Source organism: Rhopilema esculentum, chromosome 18 (assembly GCF_057945365.1).
Source record: "Rhopilema esculentum isolate cy_ngs chromosome 18, ASM5794536v1, whole genome shotgun sequence".
Classification (NCBI taxonomy): Eukaryota; Metazoa; Cnidaria; class Scyphozoa; order Rhizostomeae; family Rhizostomatidae; genus Rhopilema; species Rhopilema esculentum.
The window spans coordinates 3,817,204-3,827,356 of record NC_142832.1 but is presented as its reverse complement, the minus strand read 5'-3'; the positions used below and the strand labels follow the sequence as shown (position 1 = coordinate 3,827,356).

At 38.1% G+C, this 10,153-nt stretch overlaps 1 protein-coding gene across 1 annotated transcript in view; it reads left to right on the top strand.

Annotated features, from left to right (window-relative positions):
- Positions 1-10,153, top strand: part of LOC135680788 (microfibrillar-associated protein 1) — a 106,442-nt gene that overhangs the window by 72,088 nt on the left and 24,201 nt on the right. The window lies entirely within an intron of this gene.

Here is a 10,153-nt window from a genome sequence, read left to right as displayed (position 1 = left end):
TCTTTTCATTGTACCAAATAAAGAAAAGTAACTAGCAAATAATGCAATTGATTGTATTATTATAAAGGTTTTACTTTTAAGTAAAACGTTGCCTGTTTGAAATATTTAGTTTTAACCAGGCCCGTAGAGAGTAAACTTTGGCCCCCGGGCTGTTAACAACACGGGTCCTTGTGCAGGAGTAGTTTCTCAGGGGCAAGAAGGGGCTTGGCGCCCGTCCCACGATAATCTCCGAAGATTGCTTAGTGAATCAGAAATTTTAATTAATGGCAATTTTAATCTGATGAAAATTCAAATTGGAATTATTATTTGTGTGAACTTTCAAGAACTGTGTATTTTAAACATTTAGACATTTTTTGCAAACTCATTTCTCCATTAAGAAATCATTATTTAGGGTGTTAACTTTAAAGTTAATACGAGATCCAATGTATCTTCTACAAAAGAAAGTTTATCAGAATGTTGCCTTGCAGAGTTTACATCTCCTAAGACACAACTTTTCTCTAATTTTAAACACAACTTTCCTAAGACAAAACATCTCCAAAGACACAACTTTCCTCCTTTTCTGACTAGCCTAAGTTTAAAATACAAACGTTTGTTCACAGATGTGTAAATATGATTTTTTTTCCTTTTTTCATCATTTCTTGCCAACCTTTTTTCTCTATGATGCGTCATTATCATTTTAATTATCAGCTACCATCCGAAAATTTAAGAGGCACTTTCTCTATCTTTTCCTAGGCCCGTTCCACTTAGGCCCTTCGGCAATCTTGTTTCATTCAATACTGGGCTAACGACGGCTTTTTTAACTGCTTATGTTTACTTTCTTAGCATTTACTTTTCGTGTATTCCCTCAGTCATTTGACTTAATTTTCCATTGGCAACATTGACTCCTCCGCGTTACCAATGCAACCCTTACATAGGCATCAGATAAAGCTATCTTTATTACTTAATTCATTCAATTTTTTTGCGGTACAGAATTTGAAAATGGCTTTGAAAAAAGCAAACATTTTACAACATACTTAAAGCTTTTTCGTCTGACACTCCTCAGAGCATAAAACGTCAGAATAGGTTCCGAAAAAACACGTTTGAAAAATATATACCCAGTTGTGGATCGAAATAGGCCAATCAGAAAAACGCAAGCACAAGACCGGTATAGTTGACCAATCAGTGCCGCGAGCCTAAAGAAAAATTACCAATGGAGTCCAAGAGAGAAAACGAACTCCTTTTGTCTACACAATGGCGGCTTTTTCGTTTTTATGTAGATTGACTCCAAAACTGCTAGATGGAAGGACGACCGGGCTCTGCCAATTATCCGAAACATGTCGTCATTATAGAGTTTTGCACAATCTGGGTTGTCTAAAAGATGTTGACCAATGGCAGAATCACTTGTTTTAACAGTGTTTCTAGACCTACAAGATCGAGGAGGCTGTTCTCTTTGAGGGGCAGTTTTGTTTCGTATGTTGGAAGGAACATGCTGTTTTATCCTATCCCCCAATCTTTGGGTTGTGCGCCCTACGTAGCCAGAATCACACTGGCACGTAAATTCATAAATGACGGAACTTTTTTGTTTGGTAGGGACGCAATCCTTTTGAATGGATGGAAGGGCTCTCCTAGTGCTGTAAACAATCCGAGGATTGACAGCAAAGAAACAATTGGTTATGGCTTGCCTAATTTGACTCTCGAATCGCAAGGAAGTGTTACCAATCCATGGTAGTTTCAAATAAACTGGGCACTTTTGCGGACCAAACTTTTGAACAGCCGAAAAACTTGCGATCTTCTCCTTAGTATAAGATAAAATGACGTCTTCAGGATAGCCGTTGTCCAAGAAGATCGTTTTGAGTTTTTCCAGTTCAGCGTGCAGTTTAGATTTCGAGCAGATCATAAGTGCCCTATGTACTAATGTTTTGACAAGGTTGACTTTGCGTTGTTTTGGGCAAAATGAATTCCAGCGTATGTACTGACCGGTAAAAGTAGGCTTGCGATATACACTGGTAAGAAATCCAGTGTTAGACTTTTCGACCAAAACATCTAAAAATGGTAAGGAATCATTTTCTTCCTTTTCAAACGTAAACTGGAGGGCTGGGTGTAGGCTATTTAGGTGTTTTAGAAAAATATCACACTCAGCCTCTGTTTTGAAAATGGTATATGTGTCATCCACATACCGAAAATAGACACCTGGCTTTTGGTCGTAGTCAAACAAACGCTCTTCATGAAAGCCAACAAAGATATTGGCCAAGGCAGGTCCCAGAGGGCTACCCATAGCGACACCATCCTTTTGTTGGTACATTTCATTGTTAAAACTGAATTCAACTGAACGTGTTGCAGTTTCCATCAGTTCAATGAATACTTCCTCTGGGAATGGTGGGCTATTAAGCTCGCTCCGGTACAAAGCGTCGGCACATATTTTGATGGTCTCACTCAAAGGAACATTTGTGAAAAGACTACTAATGTCAAAAGAACACATGAAAGATGTTTCGTTTTCGATGTTCAAGTTTTGCATGAACTCAGCGAACGTAAAAGAATCCTTGATGCAATGTTTTGGATAATTGGCAGAGCCCGGTCGTCCTTCCATCTAGCAGTTTTGGAGTCAATCTACATAAAAACGAAAAAGCCGCCATTGTGTAGACAAAAGGAGTTCGTTTTCTCTCTTGGACTCCATTGGTAATTTTTCTTTAGGCTCGCGGCACTGATTGGTCAACTATACCGGTCTTGTGCTTGCGTTTTTCTGATTGGCCTATTTCGATCCACAACTGGGTATATATTTTTCAAACGTGTTTTTTCGGAACCTATTCTGACGTTTTATGCTCTGAGGAGTGTCAGACGAAAAAGCTTTAAGTATGTTGTAAAATGTTTGCTTTTTTCAAAGCCATTTTCAAATTCTGTACCGCAAAAAAATTGTTCACATTTTTCAAGCAGAGGTACACTAAACAGGAGATTGAGGATCTCAACCAACTGGTGAAGTTAAGAGGTAAGCTGAGGACGGCCAGGTTCTCTTTATCATTTCTCAATTTATGTTTGACTAACCGAGTTGTGCCAAAATTTATCACCGCTCGTATTTCCAAGTCTGGTGTTAGACAAAGTCCAACCATTGAGCGCGCTTTTCTCCATGATGAGATTCAGAAAAGAAAAACCAATGTTCTGAACTTAAAATGCCTGTATACACGCCAATGGTCTAAAACGCGTCCATTTCTTTCATTCCTTGACAATTTTCGACTTTGCCGCTACATTTCTGAAATTGACCAGCGGACACTAAAACATACCACGGAAAAACACAATAGGAATATTGGCTTGCTAGTAAGGAAACGTTTCGGTGGCATGTTGAGCGACACCAAAAAACATATTTTTAATTTCTCGGATTATTCTCTCTCTGATACTGAAACATTTGTCTTAGGTAATGGACTTGAATTTTGTATCCCACCCCTAACAATCAACAGAGAGGAACTCTTTGCTGAATTCGAAATTTTACACGCTCAACTTGCTAAGCACGAGATTTCTAACCCTTTGGAGTTTAACAAATTACGAGCACGACTAAGCGATTTGGCGTACGCTTACAGCGGCTCTCCCATCGACCACTCAGATTTTCTTTTGCATAGAGAACATTTCCAAGCACTAAAATCTCTACGGGCTAACAATGACATCTTTATTACAAAACCTGATAAAGGGTCTGGAGTGGTAATTTTAAACAAAAAGGACTACATCAATAAAATGGAGGTTATTCTCCACGACAAAGAAAAATTTGCTAAATTGGGTGATGTCGAAACACATGACAAAACGGCCAAACTAGAGCGGAAACTCCAAAAACGTTTGTTGGAACTGGTCAACTCAAAAATGTTGGCTACAGAAATTTATGATAGGATAAGACCCACGGGCTCTCAACGACCACAAATGTATGGCCTCCCTAAAATACACAAGCCGAACGTCCCACTTAGACCTATCTTGTCTATGATTGGCTCAGCACAACACGAACTGGCTAAGTGGCTTTCTGAAGTTTTGGACCCTGTTCTTCAAAAATATTCAAAACATTGCATCAAGGATTCTTTTACGTTCGCTGAGTTCATGCAAAACTTGAACATCGAAAACGAAACATCTTTCATGTGTTCTTTTGACATTAGTAGTCTTTTCACAAATGTTCCTTTGAGTGAGACCATCAAAATATGTGCCGACGCTTTGTACCGGAGCGAGCTTAATAGCCCACCATTCCCAGAGGAAGTATTCATTGAACTGATGGAAACTGCAACACGTTCAGTTGAATTCAGTTTTAACAATGAAATGTACCAACAAAAGGATGGTGTCGCTATGGGTAGCCCTCTGGGACCTGCCTTGGCCAATATCTTTGTTGGCTTTCATGAAGAGCGTTTGTTTGACTACGACCAAAAGCCAGGTGTCTATTTTCGGTATGTGGATGACACATATACCATTTTCAAAACAGAGGCTGAGTGTGATATTTTTCTAAAACACCTAAATAGCCTACACCCAGCCCTCCAGTTTACGTTTGAAAAGGAAGAAAATGATTCCTTACCATTTTTAGATGTTTTGGTCGAAAAGTCTAACACTGGATTTCTTACCAGTGTATATCGCAAGCCTACTTTTACCGGTCAGTACATACGCTGGAATTCATTTTGCCCAAAACAACGCAAAGTCAACCTTGTCAAAACATTAGTACATAGGGCACTTATGATCTGCTCGAAATCTAAACTGCACGCTGAACTGGAAAAACTCAAAACGATCTTCTTGGACAACGGCTATCCTGAAGACGTCATTTTATCTTATACTAAGGAGAAGATCGCAAGTTTTTCGGCTGTTCAAAAGTTTGGTCCGCAAAAGTGCCCAGTTTATTTGAAACTACCATGGATTGGTAACACTTCCTTGCGATTCGAGAGTCAAATTAGGCAAGCCATAACCAATTGTTTCTTTGCTGTCAATCCTCGGATTGTTTACAGCACTAGGAGAGCCCTTCCATCCATTCAAAAGGATTGCGTCCCTACCAAACAAAAAAGTTCCGTCATTTATGAATTTACGTGCCAGTGTGATTCTGGCTACGTAGGGCGCACAACCCAAAGATTGGGGGATAGGATAAAACAGCATGTTCCTTCCAACATACGAAACAAAACTGCCCCTCAAAGAGAACAGCCTCCTCGATCTTGTAGGTCTAGAAACACTGTTAAAACAAGTGATTCTGCCATTGGTCAACATCTTTTAGACAACCCAGATTGTGCAAAACTCTATAATGACGACATGTTTCGGATAATTGGCAGAGCCCGGTCGTCCTTCCATCTAGCAGTTTTGGAGTCAATCTACATAAAAACGAAAAAGCCGCCATTGTGTAGACAAAAGGAGTTCGTTTTCTCTCTTGGACTCCATTGGTAATTTTTCTTTAGGCTCGCGGCACTGATTGGTCAACTATACCGGTCTTGTGCTTGCGTTTTTCTGATTGGCCTATTTCGATCCACAACTGGGTATATATTTTTCAAACGTGTTTTTTCGGAACCTATTCTGACGTTTTATGCTCTGAGGAGTGTCAGACGAAAAAGCTTTAAGTATGTTGTAAAATGTTTGCTTTTTTCAAAGCCATTTTAATTCATTCAGTGTTATGATGTCTTCTTTACTGGGTTTCATTACTTCTGTTTACAGTGCGCTAACTCTTACACTTTATTTCTCACTACAGCAATGTTAATGAAGTTATGCTCAGCTATGTCTTCACATATCTTGTCACTGTGCTTGTCTTGCACCAAGCCTCACGATTTTTTTTTGGCAAAATCTCTTTAACTTTAAGAAGACACTCAAGATAAGGTTCCTTATTAGAGTCAATGAAATACACACCCTTCTGCATACCACTAAGATACCTTAAATCGAAAACAAAAAACCTTTTTTTTTCAAAATGATACCCCAAAATTTATAATCATGCTAAAACTCATCCCCAAAATTTATTACCATGTTAGATTTTACCAAAAGCGAATTATTTTCAACTTGAAAAAGACACCCCTAATAGTATACATCCCGTGCCACTAGTTTTTGGAAGTTTCTTTCGGTTCAGTATCTATCTGCCTATGAATAAAAATGAAAGCAAAGATAATAATAGTTATTTTAACAATAGAAAGGTAGTTTCTGTTGTTAAAATAACTATTATTATCTTTGTTTTCATTATTATATTTGGAGTAATTATTTCTGCTTAAATACAGTACCGATGTAGCAGGAATAAGGATCAGGGCAGTGGCGTAATTGGCACTGAGATGGCATGGAGGGTTACATAAGGTAAAGTTTATCGATGAGGCCATGGATGAAGAAAGGTTTAGTTGTTATTTCACCTACTGTCAGGTGATTTTACCAACCAATCAACAGTTGTGTTGACGAATTGAAGATTAACTGAACAACTCATGAAAACCTGAGGTGAAGATGCAAGCAAAAAATCAGAAAAAGTTGTGCTTGCTCAAAATTTTACTTTTACAAATCAATCAGGTTCAATCATAGGGAATTTTTTGGAATTTTCTTATAGTTTGATGTTTGGTGACCTCCTGTTCGTATATAATCTCACAGGGCTGGCTATTAAGGCTAAAAAAGGACTTACTCTTTATGTGAGAGTTATCTAGGCCAATTTTTGCTTTAGTCAAAACCACCTTAATAGATAAAACAAATTGACAACAAAACATTGTGGATTTTATTGTTAAGTCGTGACTCAATACTGATGACATTGAAGGATAAAGAGGTGATGGTGAATTGGGCTCCTATTAAACCAAATAGCCGAGTTACTGTTATTTGCTGCTACAAGTTTTCTGTGTGGTAACGGAGGCAGCCGACGCCTTTAGGAATTTTTCTGTTCAGGGCCCCATTATAATTAGCATTAGTAAAACGATATAGACACCCACTAAAAATGTAGGCTTAAAATACGGTTAATTTAATAAAACTTGATAAAAAACAATGTGTTAAACAGCAGCAGTATATCGATTTTAATTCGTAAATTCAGACCCAACTGAATCTCATGTAGAATTTAGAATCAAGATCAAAATTTATTTAAGCTCTCAGAGTTTTAACTATTTTCGAAGAAGTGCAGATGAATCAGGATCTTGGTCAATGACTTGCACGTAATCAAGTGGATGATATTAAGCTGGCTGCAGCTAAGTGTCATTACCCATTTATACGCATTGTAGAGGGAAGGGTATGCAGCTACGTGCATGTTGTATTCACTCTTACCGTTCTCAATTTTTGCAAAGATCTGACGCTGGATTGTTCCTGATTTGTTCATAAATTATTAGGGTGTAAGCTGTGCGATTGCTAGCTTTTTCGCCCTAGGGAGGTGTTCAGGCACAGAATAGGAATGACAAATCATTTCTATATTGTGGTTCAGGCCTCATTTACTAACAAAGTGAGTGAGACAACCCTCATTTGACGTGAAGATTGAATATTCACTGAAAAGCACCTACGCGTGACTAAAAATCCTCGTTTGGAGATTAAATCTTGTTCAAAATTGCATTTTACAGTAGCTCAGCCTTAGCTTATTTTTGATTTGTTTTCGACTTTTGACCAATTTTGATGCTCGTGTTCTAATAAAATTGTTTTTGTGAATAAAAAGAGCGTCGGTACAAAGTTTTGAATGCACAGGGTATGCACAGTTGGCAAGCTTCTACCCTTTTGATACAGGGTGTCGATGTTGACTTTGGGGTCCTTTCTCTCTTTGTGAATCCCCACCTTGAAAGTCACAGTTTTCTTCTCCATATGTTTCTTCTCTGAGCGCTTGTTCCTCGAAGTCATCTTCTTTTTCTGGATCTCCATTTGCACTTATTGTCGTTTTTATTTGAACAATATGCTGCTGGTAGAAATGTGCAAAGCCAGTAGTTCTTCCCTGAGCATTTCCAAGCTGGCATTCGCATAGAAACAAGAGATTCTTCAAGAATGCGTACAATCTCTGCCAGATATGTAAAAGATATTTTCAATTTTGAAAACGTATATTGCTACTTTAATTAAGATTTTTTGGTAATCTAATCTTCTAAAAGAAGCCCAAAGAGTGTATTTACAAGGAACTGTTTGCATTTTAACATAAGAACGGACCCACTGCATTTCAATTACCCACGCCATCCCTGTCTGACATCTCAGTGTGAGAAGGACCAGAGAGAGGCTGAATTTCATAAAACCTGCGCCTCTTTCCCATTTGTAACCAATATTTATATGGGGGAGACGCAATAAGATCTTCCCACAATTGGCAGTCCTCTGTTTACAGGGTTATGGTATTTAGTCATTCATTGATTTAATGGTTCATTTGGGAACCAACTGTCACCCCGTCTCAATCATTTGTCCGGTGTTTCAGAGGCCGTGTGAATAACGTTATGAAGAAAATAGCATTGCAATGCATTCTTAGTCTGTGGTTAACCCTAATATTAAACAGCCGTTTCCCGGAGCAAAAGTAACTTTGGTTCACAATGTCGGTTTTATTGCCAATTTAAAGTTCAATTACCAAATACAAAACTCGCGGATCGGGAGAGATTGACAAATTTAGTATCAGGTTATATGTGTCGCAGCCAAGTGAAAAAGACTTCATTCTATATATGTCACAACTACCAGTCGCTTCCTTGACTTATTTTATAGCCATGACACCTCTCACTGAATTTGATTAGCCATTAAAGCTTGATCAAGGCAAAGTTTGACTCTAAAACACAAAATATAGTCAGATTAAGAGATAAAAAAAGAATGGCAAGGCTACTAAAAAATTACACCTCTCGTTTGCTCTCTACTTAGCATCCTCAAAAGAGTTCTGATCTGTGTTTTCCTTACGACCCAATTCCATTCTTTTAAATTATCCACACTTTGCTACTCAAACAGGGCCATGGCTCAAGAATTTTCCAGACAGAATGGATTGGTTCGCAGGCACCGCGGAGCGCTGAGAAAAGTGGAGGGTCTCAGAAAGTAGGGGGGGCTAAAACCGTATAAAAAGAGGCTTTACTGGTAGTTTGATACTTAATGTTTGGCATTTTTTTCAAAAAGTGGGGGGCTAAAGATCCCCCAGCTCGGCCTGCTCCGCGGTGTCTGGTTCGTAATTTTCAATCTGTCTCTGGGATAAAAACCGAATCGTTAAGATTTTTTAACGTCATCAGACCAGACGAAATAACATATTCCATGTTTCTTCAGTATATTTCTTTTTATCTTCAATCCCCAAGAATGTTTCCTTAAAAAGTCATAATAGTTTTGTCTATTGGGTAACAGTCATTTGACCATGATCACAAATAACTTTGGCCACTCACTCCATTGCCTGTTCCAATATGAAAAAAATTCCCCTCTTTTGCTACTATTTAAAGGCGATAATAAAGCTATGTAGCAATGTGCTTGATCAATCTTCATTTCCCAGTCGCAACGTTTTCTTTAATTTGTTAAGATGACCAGGGAATCAGATTGCTGGTTTGCAAGAATTTCGGCTTTTCAATCGCATTTGGTCCAATGCAGGCCAAAACTGCTGCCACAGTCTCTTCAAATCTGATAATAAATCAAAGCAGTCCTTTATGTGAACAGGAAGCCTTTTGAATTTTATATTGGGAAATACTCGATTTTCCAAATCTTTTTATGCATAAAACTAATTTTGAAGCATGAAACACTGTACAAAGCCTACCACAACACTAAAAAGAATTCCTATAGCCAGGTGATATTTTGACAAACATTTATTAAAGTTTGAGAGTTGATTCATTTGAAGCCTTCTCTACAAACAAGTCCGAATGTCGCAAAAATCGGTTAATCTCCCTGTTCCCTCCTTTTAATAGTTATTTTAGGTTTTTATCTGCATTTTGGTAAAGCCCATGACCCTTTGCTCCATGGGTACAACTTGAACGATGTTTAAGGTTGACAAAGGGTTTTATTCTTTTGATGAAATCCTTTGATACATTTAAAACTAACATTAATAATGTCCAAAGTTACTGGTTTTTCTATGCTTCACAAACAGGGTAATCTCTTGTATATCATGCTCCCACCCCCGGCCACTGCCCTCTGCCTTAAACATCTGCATCGACTGTATCTCCTTTGATTGATCAGAAATTGCCCAATGTGTAACTGATTTGCCTATCAAGACTTAAAAGAAAAATTTATTTGTCTGTCAAGATATCTCGCTAACAGAACCTAACCTATCTGCTCATTACCATTGTTGAATTGAATCACCTTTTTTACGTAAATCGTATACGTATTT